At 32.1% G+C, this 1,076-nt stretch overlaps 1 protein-coding gene across 2 annotated transcripts in view; it reads left to right on the top strand.

The window, feature by feature from the left end:
• The window catches only part of MEIS1 (Meis homeobox 1), a 138,099-nt gene extending 137,782 nt beyond the window's left edge, over positions 1–317 (top strand). For both annotated transcript variants that reach the window (XM_050754853.1, XM_050754854.1), the window contains exon 12: positions 1–317. This exon is cut by the window's left edge and continues 1,195 nt beyond it. The gene's annotated coding sequence lies outside the window, so the exon portion shown is untranslated.
• The last annotated feature ends 759 nt before the right edge of the window (positions 318–1,076 follow it).

Genomic DNA, 1,076 nt, shown 5'->3' with positions numbered 1-1,076 from the left:
AGGACTGGAAAAATGAACTGTATTATTGCAATTTTTTTTGTAAAAGTAGCAGTTTGGTATGAGTTGGCATGCATACAAGATTTACTAAGTGGGATAAGCTAATTATACTTTTTGTTGTGGATAAACAAATGCTTGTTGATAGCCTTTTTCTATCAAGAAACCAAGGAGCTAATTATTAATAACAATCATTGCACACTGAGTCTTAGCGTTTCTGATGGAAACAGTTTGGATTGTATAATAACGCCAAGCCCAGTTGTAGTCGTTTGAGTGCAGTAATGAAATCTGAATCTAAAATAAAAACAAGATTATTTTTGTCATGCTGACTCCACTGCTTGAAACATTTGTTTACTGCCCCTCAGATTTTTAAAGATTAATGCAGTAAATATAAAAATTAATTTTGGCTCCCTAAGCCATATATGTATTTGACAATTTTAACCACAAAGTAAGTTATTTAATAATAACCACTGATTTCTTTAAGCTGACTTAATGAACTCCTAATATCAGCAAATTTGAGGCCTAAAGGCACTAAACTAACTCTAGACTCAGAATTACATCCAACAGAATTACTCATCTAATATCATTGAAATTATTCTTGCACATAAAGGCAACCTAAGTACAAAGTTAAGTCTTTTACTAAGGATGTTACCTAGGATGAGCAGTATATGTTTATTAGGAAATTAACTACACGAATTGAAGAGACCAGACTTCAAAATCTAATTTTTATAAATATGCTCTATGTTCTCATTGGATAAAACTGGTTATTAACCAATTTTCCAGAACAGCTGTACAAGACTTCTGCATGGCAGCCGGCTAAATGGTACAAAATAATATGTTTAAGCTGGAATAGCTTATAATTTTATTTAAATAAAATTGCTGCTATAAAAAGTGCTTCCCAAAGCTAAGGAAAATATACAAATATTTTAATTAAGGCAAATTCGTTTTTAAAAATAAACCTTTTAGCAGTGATTGCTTTGTAAACAAAGGATGGGTCGGAGGAGAGAGAGCCTTAAACTCAAGTCTGACATTCAGGCCCAAGTCACCCTATAAACCGGTCCTTAGCAATTCTATTTTCTATT

Source organism: Macaca thibetana, chromosome 13 (genome assembly GCF_024542745.1).
Source record: "Macaca thibetana thibetana isolate TM-01 chromosome 13, ASM2454274v1, whole genome shotgun sequence".
In the NCBI taxonomy this organism is placed as follows: domain Eukaryota; kingdom Metazoa; phylum Chordata; class Mammalia; order Primates; family Cercopithecidae; genus Macaca; species Macaca thibetana.
This window is presented reverse-complemented; position numbering and strand designations above follow the sequence as displayed.